Raw genomic sequence first — 14,027 nt, 5'->3', positions numbered from 1 at the left:
CCCCCACAAGTCCTTACACCCCTTTTCCTGGGTAGGCTTAAGGGTATACCCTCACCAATTAGTCCTGGTGAACACAGATCCAAAACCCTTGGATCTTAAAACAAAGAAGAAATCAATCAGGTTCTTAAAAGAAGAATTTTAATTAAAGAAAAAGGTAAAAATCATCTCTGTAAAATCAGGATGGAAAATAACTTTACAGGGTAATCAGATTCAAAGAGCTCAGAGGAACCCCCTCTAGCCTTCGTTTCAAAGTACAGCAAAACAGGGATAAACCTCCCTCTAGCAAAGGAACATTTACAAGTTGAGAAAACAAAGATAAAACTAACACGCCTTGCCTGGCTGTTACTTACAAGTTTGAAATATGAGAGACTTGTTCAGAAAGATTTGGAGAGCATGGATTGATGTCCGGTCCTTCTAAGTCCCAAGAACGAACAACCCCCAAAACAAAGAGCACACAAACAAAAGCCTTCCCCCTCCCCAAGATTTGAAAGTATCTTGTTCCCTTATTGGTCCTTTGGGTCAGGTGTCAGCCAGGTTACCTGAGCTTCTTAACCCTTTACAGGTAAAAGGATTTTGGAGTCTCTGGCCAGGAGGGATTTTATAGTATTGTACACAGGAGGGTTGTTACCCTTCCCTTTATAGTTAGGACACTCCTACACTACAGAATGTCAATCAATGCCAAGCTAGCATTAAGAGCCCATAGATAAGCTACAAGGCTAAGGTGCTGTGGGGGACACAAGACACACCTCTTAGGCTTTGTCTTCACTACCCGCCGATCCGGCGGGTAGCAATCGGTTTTTCGGGGATCGACTTCGGGGATCTAGTCGAGACGCAGTAAAATCGATCCCTGATCGCTCTGCCGTCGACTCCAGAAATCCACCTCGGCAGGAGGCGGCAGCGGAGGCGGCGGCAGCGGTCGACTTTCCCGCGTCCTCACCGCTAGGTAAGCCGACCTAAAATATGCAACTTCAGCTACGGTATTCACGTAGCTGAAGTTGCGTATCTTAGGTCGGACCCCCGCTGCAGTGTAGACCTAGCCTTAGAAGAGGAGTCGGATCAGATACTGGAGACTTGTGCCTTCTCCCACCCCGTAATGATCATGGATAGTAGCAAGGAGCTGGAGGTTTTGATCCAGGACAACAGCAAGGAAAAGGCCACCCCCAGTTAGGCAAAGGTCTGTAACAGAGTGGTCTGGAGCTACAGGGCTTCTGAATATTTATGGGGGAAACCCCTTCCAGAGGTTTCCCTAGCAGACATGTTAGCCATGCTGCTGCCACAGGAGAAAGTGGGGGAGGAAATAAAGTTTAGAGCAAATCTCTCTTCCTCTACCAGCTAGGAGTTGCAGAGAATGCCCCCCAGCAAGCCCCTACTAGGAACCAAAGGGGGAAAGTAGTATGAGCACTAGTTACACTATGTCCTTGCCAGTCCTGGACTTTCTGTGGTGTTTAGATGTTGCTTGTAATTATTAGAACTGGGAGCACTGGCTGTTGGGAGTCTGAAAGGACAGGAAACAGGAAGGAGGGGGGAGGAGTTGAGGAGGCCGAGTGAGAGCTACTGAGGGTGCAGCAGCAGCTTGGTAAAGAGGTTTCCACTTTACTTTTAAAGTCCTGTTGAAGTTTGTTAGTACCTTGCCTGGTTACTACAACATTTTGGCGACGAGGATGGATCTTCTGCCTCTGAACCCACCTGAACCCACCTGCACCCTTTCTACAAAGCCCAGGTGAGCCTCCAATTGCTTTTACTGCCTGGATCCATATGTTTGAGACTTATCTGCTTGCAATCAGTGCTACAGAGATTTCTGAAGTAAAAAGCGTGCTCTGCTAATCCATCGCCTTGGAGCAGAAGGGCAGCATATATTTTACACTTTTCCCCTTGCAGACGATAAATATGAGACTGCACTCACTGCATTAAAGAACTTTTTTGTGCCGAAAGTGAATGTAGTAGCTAATCGCTACAGATTTCGCCAGCATGAGCAGAAACCAGGGGAGACTATAATGCAGTATATTGCTTCCCTGAGGAGTCTGATTGTATCTTGTGACTTTGGAAATATGGCAGATGAGATGATTAGAGACCAGCTCATTGAGAAAACAACCATGCTTCGTGTAAGAGAACGTTTACTTCTAGAACCACAACTTACACTAGAAAAAGAAAACCATTGCTACTCAGATTGAGTGAGCTACAGCTGAAGCCAAAATAATGAGCATGGATACAGGAGGCACAGTCCAGGCTGTGACTCCTTTGCAGAAAAGTTCACTATTGCTGCAGACAAACGATTACAAGAGGAAAACTAATGAAAAACCACCGAATCAGCAAATTCAAAATACAGTAAAAGCATGCTTTCGCTGTGGATCCCCACAACACCTTGCAAGCTACACAGGATGTCTGGCAAAACTAGCTCAGTGCAATCATTAGCAAAATGCCCAATCTTTTTGCAAAGTATATCGCAGTAGCCAGTTCAATCAACAGGTGCATGCAGTTACAATACCAGATGTTACTGTGCTGAGTGTGGACAAAATCACTACTGCACATATTCCAGAACAAATAAAGTGCACCATAAACGTTTCCGCCATACCCTCAGGCAAATCACACCCTGTTCAACTAATGGACACTGGCTCAGCAATATCTATACTACCTGATTCCATCTATTTGCATTGCTTTAAAGATGTGCCTCTTACTGAACCCAAACTTCACTTGGTGTGCTATTTGAAAAACCATATTCCAGTACATGGCTGCCTGCCAACAATAGTTATTTTTGGTGATTGCTGTGTAACTGCAGAGTTCTACATTGTCCACACAGGCACTCCTATCCTTGGCAGAGATTTATTGGCTGTTTTAAATCTCAGTGTAGTTAATGGACGAATTGATCTTCCCCAGCAAAGCACTCTTGCGGTACACACACCAGTTTCAGCTGGGACCCAACACCAGGTTGAGGACAAACTCGGCTGTGCTTATGGGTTTCTGCATAAAGTTAAAATGCGGAATAATGTGATGCCTGTATGACAGAAATTACGGTGCTTTCCATTTTCAGTCAGGAAAGGTCTTTCAGAGGAACTTAGAAAAGTTGTTTAAAAGGACATTATTGAAGAGATTAACTCCTCGGAATGGGTTTCACCTATAGTAGTGACACAGAAGAAAGGTGGAGGCATTCGCCTTTGTGTGGACTTAAGGGAGCCAAATAAAACTATTGTGATTGACAGCCATCCTCTTCCTCACATAGAAGTAGTATTTGCAGAACTCCGTGGAGCAAAAATGTTTTCTACTCTTGATTTGCAGAGTGCATACCACCAGGTTATGTTGCATGAAGATAGCAGAGACCTCACAGCATTTATTACACATGAGGGACTATTTCATTTTAAACGTGTTCCATATGGTCTCGCATCGGCCCCAAATGCCCCTTCCAAAAAATGATGTCGTTGATTCTGAAGAATTAACATGGAGTTCAGTGTTATTTGAATGATATTATCATGTTTGGAAATACTCCTGAGGAGCATGACAATAACCTGCAGTCTGTACTAAACTGCATCAGCAAAGCAGGCCTCAAGCTCAATAGGTCCAAATGCAAATTTAGACAAACTGAACTCTCCTTTCTGGGGCATACAATTTCACAGGCTGGACTAAAACCTGATCCAGATCATATCCTGGCAATTTCAAATGCTCCTCCAACAGATTTGCAAACCTTACGTTCCTCTGGGGTCTTACCTCCTGGTATACAAAATTCATTCCCAATTATGCTTCTGTCATTGAACTGTTACAAGAATTACTACGGAGAAGTTCAGCCTTAGTGTGGACAACAGATGCACAAGCTAGTTTCGAAACGGTGAAAGACTTGATTGTACATAGTCCAGTACTTGCACTACTCAGTCCTGCATTGGCCACAATTGTAACTACTGATGCTTCTGATTATGGACTTGGGGCTGTCCTCATGAAGTTGTGTGAGGACAGCCCCAACACAGAGAGGACTGTTGCATTTGCTTCAAGGACACTAAGTAATGCTGAGAGAAAATATTCTACAGTCAAAAAATAAGCACTTTCTTGTGTCTGGGCTACTGAAAAATAGAGAACTTACCTGTGGGCCTGCACGTTCAAGTTGCACACAGACCACAGCCCTTTCACGATGTTGATCACCACGAAAGGACTGGGAAGAGCAGGATATCGTATTGCTAGATGGTCTGCAAGACTACTCTTTCCATTAAGAACTGGAACATAAGCCTGGAAACCAAAATGTGGTAGCTGATTGCCTCTCTCACCTGCCTTCACCAGATGGTCCACCAAAGGATGAGGATGTAGTAGTTGCACTTATTACAAGCACTCTTACTGCAGTTACAAGAGAACAATTTCAAGCTGCTTGTTCAGCGTGTCCACTTCAACAAAAACTACGGGAATTTCTGACAGATGGCCCAGTAACCCTAAAAATCTTGACCCAGTTTTGCTGCCTTATTTTAGAGTTTGGAATGAACTTTCTTTGCTCAATGGCTGTGTGCTACGAGGTACACACCGGCTACTTGTGCCAGAAGAACTACAGTCAAAACTCATACACCTGGCACACGATACTCAAAGAATTGTCAGAACCAAACGACTACGGGATCTGTATTGGTGGCCAGGGATGGCCTCTCAAACTGAAGCACTCAAAATCCTGTGTCACTTGCCAAATGCATGATAAGACAGCAGTGACATGTACCCCTACATTATAACTTGTTCCTCTTCCTGAATCTGCATGGGGAAAAGTGGCAATTGACATTGTAGGACCCTTTGATACTGCTCCAATTGACTGTCATTATGCCATCACTTTAATAGACTATTTCAGTAAATGGCCTGAGGTAGTGTTTACATCACAAATCTCTTTACTACAGTAATTAAGTTCCTCTCTTCAGTTTTTAGCAGGGAAGGTAACCCCAAAGAACTGGTTTCAGATAATGGTAGTTAATTTACTTTCCTGGAGTTTGAAGCTTTTCTAGCAGAGAGGAACATTTTACACAGAAGGTCATCCCTATATTACTCTCAAGCCAATGGGGCAATCGAATGGTTTAACAGAAGTTTGAAAGAGTTTGCAAACGGCAAAACTGGAAGGGTGATTGTGGATAAACTTCACTACTGATTTCTTGCAAGCATACCAGGCTACATGACATGCCACAACGCAAAGATCACCCACAGAGTTACTGCATGGGAAACAGATGAATACTAAACTGAACATTGCTGGATTGTTAAAGGCATGACCTGAGGCCCCAACCGAGGATGATGTGAGAAAAACAGTTGAACAGAACCAAGCAAAGTATAAGGCTTTCACAGACAAGTGGCGGGGTGCTAAGGAACCAAAGTTTGAGTGTGGTTCCTTCGTTAGAATACAAAAACCTGGAATTTTACGCAAAGGGGACCATAAATTCACAGCTCCTCTTAAAATCATAGAGAAGAAGGGACCTTACACCTATCAACTTTCAGATGGGGGGGAATGGAATGCTTCTTATCTTGCACCTGCCTATGCACCAAGAGGAGATTATGCCAACATCCAGTCTGCATTGGATGACTTCACCGTAGTATCAACACAACAAGACATTGCACTGGAACCGGGACTTGAGAGACGGCCTGTCAGACCCAGACGACCACCTGTCTGGACTAGAGACTATGTTATGTACTATCTACAGTGTTTTCAGTGTAATATTTCTGCCAACAGTATAGTGTCTTTATTCCTATTTGTTCCTGTGGTTAGAGCAACAATGTTTATTTTAATTGGGAGAGTTTAAGAGGAGGGAATGTGGTGTTTAGATGTTGCTTGTAATTATTAGAACTGGGAGCACTGGCTGTTGGGAGTCTGAAAGGACAGGAAACAGGAAGGGGGGGGAGGAGTTGAGGAGGCTGAGTGAGAGCTACTGAGGGTGCAGCAGCAGCTTGGTAAAGAGGTTTCCACTTTATTTTTAAAGTCCTCTTGAAATTTGGTAGAACCTTGCCTGGTTACTGCAACACTTTCCCACACTGAAGTCACTGGCTGGGGAGATTCAATTGACTTCCGACCCCTTTGCAACACAGGAGGAGCATAAAGGGACCAGTGCAAGGCTTAATATTCAACCTATAGTCTCCAAAACCAGTCATATCCAGCCATTCCATACAGTCTCATCTACATAACAGCAACCATAGTATTTCACACAGTAATTCCTGAATGAAGCCCATAACTTCTGATTAAACCTCTTCAGGGGGGTTTCTATGGATTGAAAATAGGGAAGATGGGGATGGCGTGGCTAAAAGGAAGGAGAGAAGGAAGAACAAAAGGAGAGGAAGGGAGGATAAGGAAAAGAGGAGATGAAGGATTAAAGGAAGGAAAGATAAGAAAATGGATGAGAGCCATGGTGCTGACAGTTTTTATAGTGGGGGTGCTGAAGACAGAAACCATATATTTGGGTTGTTATTACTACTGCAAGCCAGGGGGTGCAGTAGCACCCCTAGTTCAGATGAGAGAGAGAATGATCATTGAAGGCAGGGAGCATGAGGCAGCAGGCATTACAGAGTAGTTGGAAAGGTACAACAGCTTTGAACTTTGTCCTGAGTTCAGATAGAAGTCAAAAGTGGCTTATGTAGGCAGGAGATTACTGGGGATGTGAAGGGCTGCTGCTGTTGGAGCTCCTCTCCAGTAGTGCTCATCCCTCTCCTAGAGTAGGGAGTAGGTATGCTGTTTCAGTAATTGGCACTATTCATAAGACAACAGGAAGAGGAGCACCCCTTATATCCTTTAGCCTAGTGGTTAGGGTACTCACCTGGGATGTGGGAGACCCTGATTCAAATACCCACTCTGAAGCAAGGATTTGAGCCCAGGTTTCCCCCCACCTCCAGATGAGTGCCCTAACGACCAGATTAACAGCTACTCTGGGATGGGTCTCAATCTCTCCTACTGAAGCGGTTTTCCTTTGAATAAATAGTCTTTGGAACAAGGGCTTGAACCTGGGTCCCCTACATGAGTGCCCTAACCACCAGACTGCAGAGTCAGTCTCTCACTCTTTCCCTAGCCCAATGACTATACAAGTAATTCTTCCTCCACCTGCCATTTTTTGACTCCCCCCTTGTAAAAGTGACCAGAAAAAAATATTTTGGGTTGAACAAAACTTTTAGTTCAACCTGAAAGATTTTTTTTGATTTGCCAAAAAATTTCTGATTTGGTTCAAGTTGAACTGAAATTGTTTGATTTCTTCAGAACTGCCAGCAAACAAAAAAAATCCATTCTTTCCCCAGCTCTAGTCCTTGTACAGGTCCTGGCTTGTCCAATAGAGCAGGGCTTCTCAATCTTTTTTCTTTCTGAGACCTACCCACCCACCCAACATGCTATAAAAACTCCATGGCCAACCTGTGCCACAATAACTGGTTTTCCGCATATAAAAGCCAGGGATAGCATTGAGGAACAGCAACCAGGGCAATCAGGGCTGGCTCCAGGGTTTTTGCCACCCCAAGCGGGAAAAAAAAAAAAAGCCGCGATCGCGATCTGCGGCGGCAATTCAGCGGAAGGTCCTTCGCTCCAAGTGGGAGTGAGGTACTGTCCGCCGAATTGCTGCCGAATAGCTGGATGTGCCGCCCCTCTCCAGAGTGGCCACCCCAAGCACCTGCTTGGCAAGCTGGTGCCTGGAGCCGGCCGAGGGCAATTGCCTGGGCCCCCATGCCACAGGTACATTGCTCAGGCTTCAGCTTCAGCACCAGGTGGCAGGGCTCAGAGTCCTGGGCTTCAGCCCCATGCAGTGGGGCTTTGACTTTCTATCCTGGACCCCAGCGAGTCTAATGCTGTCCTGTTTGGCAGCCCCCCTGAAACATGCTTGTGGCCTCCCAGGGGGCCCCAGACACCTGGTTGAGAACCACTGCAATAGAGGGAAAGGAAGCAGGCATGCCCTTTGACAGTTCTAGTAATGTTATCAAAAATATTACTGTATTTTACATTAAAACTAATAAAAGCAAAAGTAAAAAAGAACTCACAGCACTTACAATTCCTAGGATTCCAAGGCCAGAAACGACCATTGTGATTATCTAGTCTGACCTCCTGTGTAGCAGATCACAGAGCACCCCTAAAATAATTCCTAGAGAATGTCTTTTAGAAAAACACTCTTGATTTAAAATTTGTGAGTGATGGAGAATCCACCACAACCTTGATAAGCTGTTCCAACAGTTAATATTCAATCATTTTTTCTTATACAAATTATATATGATATTATGGAAAAAATATTAAAGTTAGCTGCCACTTATTTAAAGGACAATGCCAATGTTGTATTGAAGACTTAAAGTAGGTTTGCCAGAAAAAAAAAAAATATGTAAAACCAATATAAATCCAAATATAAAATAAACACCATCAGCAATTATTAGTAATGAATGCTCTAAAGCAGCTTTGAAAGTGGATTCAATATTAAGTTTTATTTTTTAGTAATCAGAAGAGATCTGCAATTTATACAAATTAGTTTGGGTTAAGACAGCAGTTCTCTGAGGAATAATTGATGTCTAGCACCCTGGACTATTATAGTCTAGAAAGCAGTAATTAACATTCAGAATGCAGGTTGTCTTATGTCATTGAAATGAAGTAGGATTAAGCAGGGTGAAGGAGTTCCATTAGTCTGGGAAATACTGGGCTAAATTACTCTCAGTTATGGTGGTGTAAATCTGCTTTAACTTCACTGACTCATTGGAATCACTCCACTTTTACAATGACATAAGAGCAAAATCTGGCCCATTGTTCTTAGCAGAAGTAATGCATTACGACCATTAATCAAAGTAGTCACTTCCAAAAATTTTAATACAAGACTAAGCAGTCACTGCCTGCAAACAATGTTTTAAAGCTGAAAAGCATTTTTCTTGGACATGGTACATCCACATTGTCCAGTCTTCTGTGCATATAAAAAAATCAAATATACTCTAATATGGGACTTTTTAGACTAAATTAAATTTGGTATTAAACTCCTCTGATTCTAGACAAATACTTGTGCTTGAGAAAATTAAAGGACTGGCTGCAACAGAAATACATCTGATAATAGACCAGATGGATCAGGATGAACGTTCAATTATGTCCTTTTGAGACTCAAAGGGGATCAACAAAACCATAAGATGTCATGTTGTGTCAGTTTGGGATTCTCCAGGGTAGGCTGCCTGATTGTTACAGACAAATTCTGGCTTTGTTGTTAAAGATAAAATTTTCTTTTGTTTGAACTGGTATAGTGGAGATAGGAGGTTACAGTAGATCCATATATGTTTTCTCAAACAGTTCTTCTATGGAAATATTGCTCTTTCAAAAAGTCAGTTTATACAAGACTCCAATCAACTTCACTGTGCTCTATAGCAGTCCCTAAAAAAAAAAAAAAAACACAGACTAAAATATTTACAAACATCTGGGTTAATAGTTATTTCTGAAGACAATTCTGTGGAAATATTTTTCATTTGAGAGTAAAATGGTAGCAAAACTGTTTGTTAAAGAATTCACAACCAATTTATGTTATTTTAATCAAGTTAAATAATCCTTTCCAACCCTATTTAAAGTGTGAGAAAACATACACTAGTGATATTGCCAAGTGCATCCTGGAGATGAATGCATGACTGTGCAGATGGTGTCGACAGAAGGGCTTTGACTTCAGCCATTGGAGGCTGTTCCGGGAAGGACTGTTGGGAAGATATAGGCTCCATCCTAGAAAGAGAAGGGCATCTTCATGCACCAGTTTGCCAACCCAGTGAGGAGGGCTTTAAAGGTTCAAAAGGGGCAGATGACAAAAGCCCACAGGTAAGTATAAAGTAGACAATCTTAACAGGGTTAGATGCTGCGGGGGGGGGGGGAGCGCTAAGAATCAAACTCATGATATTAAAAATTTTAAAAAGTATTTTAAAAATGTACTCAAAACATTCATCTCTCTCATCCTCCCTCTATCCCCATTTTCTATGCAATAGTTTCTCTTCCTTTCCCCCATCCATCACTCATGCATAAAAGCTAGCTCACTCACATTCCCTCTCCATCACACTCATCCATGCTCCCTCCCCTCTTTCTCCATCTGTTCACTTTATCTTCTCCCTCATCACAGAGGAGAACAGCCTGATGCTTCAGCCCAGCAGTTTAGAGTGCTGGGCAGACTGTATCTGATTCTAGCTTCTTCATAGGTCTGTGTCTCCCTAGCCAAACAACAGTCCTGTGGCCTGATTACTGCTGGATTCCAGGATCTGGAGAAGTGAGGGAAGGAGCAGTGGGTGGGAAGGGGCTCTGTATGGGACTCAGTGATGCCAGACGGGAATGGAATGAGGCCAGAAGAGGATTTAAATCAGTGAGTGCCAAAGATAAGGTTGCCAGCATAAGCTTAACTCTGCCTTCTTGTGCATATGGTTTTGATTCAGTGTGATTTGTACAGAAATGATATGTAAGTAAAGGGAACTAGAGGTGATAAAGTGAGGTGAATAAATCAAATGGCCAGCTAGATGATGGGAGTGAAGTGATGTCACATAGGAACAAGAGAAAAAAGTGGCAATATTGATGTAAAGGTTGAATAGATTAGGATGAAGTTCCTAGTAATAGCTTTTTTTAAATTTTGCTCCTATTGTTCTGCACCCTGCAAGTAGCCACAAGCTTATTACGTTAGCAATGTGGGCAGAGCAGTTGCAGGATGAAGTCATACTAGCACTCTTTAAAATGCTGTAACTGTTGCCTGAACCCTTGTGGAAATACCTTTCCTTGCAGGATACTACAGGCTCCGGTGGAAGTCTGTGATTATTATATACAAAAGATGAAGCTAAGGCCTGTAAAGGAATGCATTTAGGGATACTATAGTCTAGTGAAGAAGCCATGGGAAATCAGAGAGCTGGGTTCTGTTCATTGCTCATCCACAGCATTGCTTTCTGTCCTTTGGGAATTTGGTTCACCTCTCTATGCCTCAGTTACTTTTTCTTTCAAATTGGCTGTAAAATATTTCCATGTGCCAGGACAGATTTTCAACAACCTAGAACTCAAATTTTATAACCAGCTTTTTGAAAATTTAGTAAAGCATGTGCAGGCCTTGCTGGAGTCGTAGGCATAATGGGAGACTTTAATTTGCCAGATATAGATTGAAGGACAAGTGCTACTAATAAAAGTAGGGCTCAGATTTCCCTGAATGTGATAGCTGACAGATTTCTTAGCTAAATATGACTGGAGAATTGCTAATATAGTATCTGTTTTTAAGAAAGGGAAAAAAAAGTGATCCAGGAAACTACAGGGCCCATTAGTTCGACCTCAATTGTATGCAAGGGTCTTGGAACAAACTCTGAAAGAGAAAGTAGTTAAGGACATGGAGGTAAACGTTAATTGGGATAAAATACAACATGGATTTACAAAAGGCAGATCGTGTCAGACCAACCCGATCTCTTTCTTTGAGAAGATAATTGATTTTTAGACAAATAAAATGCAGTAGATCTAATCTATCTGGATTTCAGTTAGGCACTTGATACAGTTCCACACAGGAAATTATTAGTTAAATTGGAGAAGATTGGGGGAGTATGAGAATTGAAAGGTGGATAAGGAACTAGTTAAAGGGGAGACTACAACAGGTCATACTGAAAGGAGACCTGTCAGGCTGGAGGCTAGTGGAGTTCCTCAGGGATCAGTCTTGGGACCAATCTTATTTAACATTATTAATTATCTTGGCACAAAAAGTGGGAGTTTGCTAATAAAATTTTGGATGACACAAAGTTATGAGATATTGCCAACATGGAGGTGGATCAGAATATCATACAAGAAGATCTGAATGACCTTGAAAACTGGAGTAATAGAAATGGGATGAAATTTAATAGTGCAAGGTTATCCATTTAGGGACTAACAACAAGAATTTTTGCTATAAGCTGGGAACTTATCAGTTGGAAGTGACAGGAGGAGGAGAAATCCTGAGTTCAACCAATACATCCAAGTCTGACTATGAGCTGCCAATACGATGCACCATGAAAAAGGCTAATGCAATCCTAGGATGTGTCAGGAGAGGTATTTCTAGTAGAGAGAGGGAAGTGTTTAGTACCGATTATACAAGGCACTGAGACTTCATCTGGAATACTGTGTGCAGTTCTGGTTTCCCATGTTTGTTTAAGAAGGATGAATTTAAATTGGAACAAGTGCAGAGAAGGGCTACTAGGATAATCCGAGGAATGGAAAACCTGCCTTATGAGAGGAGACTAAAAGAGCTTGGCTTGTTTAGCCTAAGCTAAAGAAGGCTGAGGGGAGATATGATTGCGCTCTATAAATAAATCAGAGGGATAAATACCAGGGAGCACGAGCAGTTATTTAAGTTAAGCACCAAGGTGGACACAAGAACAAATGGATATAGCCTGGCCATGAACAAGTTTAAGCTTGTAATTGGACAAAGATTTCTAACCATCAGAGGAGTGAAGTTCTGTAACTGCCTTCTAAGGAGAGCAGTGGAAGCAAAAAACCTAACTGGCTTCAAGACTGAGCTTGATAAGTTTATAGAGGGGGAAATATAAGGAGATTGCCTACAATGGCATGTAGCTGACCTGCAACTCCTAGCAGCAAATATCACCAATGGCTGGTGATGGGACACTAGATGGGGAGGGCTCTGAGTTACTACAGAGAATTCTTTCCCAGGTGTCTGGCTGGTGGATCTTGCCCACATGCTCAGGGTCTAACTGATTGCCAGATTTGGGGTCAGGAAAGAATTTTCCCCCAGGTCAGACTCTGGGGTTTTTGTTGGTTTTTTTTGCCTTCCTCTTCAGCATGGGGCACAGGTCACTTGCACGTTTAAACTAGGGTAGATGGTGGCTTCTCTGTAACTTGAAGTCTTTAAATCATGATTTAAAGACTTCAGTAACAGCCAGAGGTTATGGATCTACTACAGGAGTGGGTTGGTGAGGTTCTGTGGCCTGCAAAGTGCAGGAGGTCAGACTAGATGATCCCGATTGTCCCTTCTGACCTTAAAGTCTATGAGTCCTGTGTGTTAAACTGTTTCATTACAACACAAACAAGAGACACTTTGATCTAGACATGTTAATCAGTATTAAGTAGCAACTGCCCTTCACAGGCATTAGCTTATTTTTCCCAGTGGGTGCGCCACCCCAATTCTGCCCTGAGGCCCTGCCCCCACTCCGCCCCTTCCTGAGTCCTCCCGCCTGCTGCTGTCCACCCTCCTCCGATGGCCTCCTGCCAGCCAACAAACAGGTGATTGGTGGCCCCACCGAACAGCTGTTGCTGATGGGTGCTGAGCACCACCTACTTTTTCCCCCCCCCCCCCCATGGGTGCTTGAGCCCCAGAGCACCCACGGAGTTGGCCCCTATGCTGCCCTTAATGAGTTCAAAAACCAATAAAAATAGAATATTTCAACAATTATATTGTCATTTTAAGATGTCATGAAATAATGTAAAAATAAAAAACTCATACAATAAAATTTGAAATACATTTTAAAGTTATGAACAAAATTCTGAAATCTGAACTGAAATTTTGAAGTGGCCTGTGTTACACATGAGGTCAGACTAGACCAGTCGTTCTCAAGCAGGGGTACACGTACACAGAGGTCTTCCAGGGGGTACTCTAGATATTTGCCTAGTTTTACAACAGGTTACTTATAAAGCACTAGTGAAGTCTTTACAAATTAAATTTCATACAGATGACTTGTATATACTACTCTATATACACTGAAATGAAAGTATAATATTTATATTCCAATTGATTTTATAATTGTATGGTAAAAATGAGAACATAAGCAATTTTTCAGTAATTGTGTGCTGTGACACTTTTGTATTTTTATGTCTGATTTTGTAAGCAAGTCATTTTTAAGTGAGGTGTAACTTGGGGGTACACAAAAGAAATCAGACTCCTGGAAGGGGTACAGTAGTCAGGAAAGGTTATATTAGAATATCAGGGTTGGAAGAGGCCTCAGGAGGTCATCTAGACCAATGCCCAACTAAATCATCCCAACCAGGGCTTTGTCAAGCCTGACCTTAAAACCTGTAAGGAAGAAGATTCCACCACCTCCCTAGGTAACCCATTCCAGTGCTTCACCACTCTCCTAGTGAAAGTTTTTCCTAAACCTCCCACACTGCAACTTGAGACCATTAC

The sequence above is a fragment of the Emys orbicularis genome, chromosome 2 (genome assembly GCF_028017835.1).
Source record: "Emys orbicularis isolate rEmyOrb1 chromosome 2, rEmyOrb1.hap1, whole genome shotgun sequence".
In the NCBI taxonomy this organism is placed as follows: domain Eukaryota; kingdom Metazoa; phylum Chordata; order Testudines; family Emydidae; genus Emys; species Emys orbicularis.
Note: the sequence above shows the minus strand (reverse complement) of the source record.